The following is a 238-nucleotide window of genomic DNA, read 5'->3' on the forward strand; positions in this document are numbered from 1 at the left end:
CGGTTTTTTTTTTTTTGTCTTGGGCTAAGCCCATGAAACCTACCCGAACCCCCAATACCCAACCCACTCGAACCAGAACCCGATTCCCTATCGTAACCCAGAGGTTCTTGTAACGAACTCAAACTCTCCCATGGGCCATGGCTGCCGAGAGATTCTTCCTTCCAATGCAAACGCCGTTGTTCTTCGGATCTGGAAGCGAGAGAAGTTGTGGCTTCGCTGCCATCACTGCCTCCACCCG

This window comes from Arachis duranensis, chromosome 5 (genome assembly GCF_000817695.3).
Source record: "Arachis duranensis cultivar V14167 chromosome 5, aradu.V14167.gnm2.J7QH, whole genome shotgun sequence".
NCBI classification, from domain to species: Eukaryota; Viridiplantae; Streptophyta; class Magnoliopsida; order Fabales; family Fabaceae; genus Arachis; species Arachis duranensis.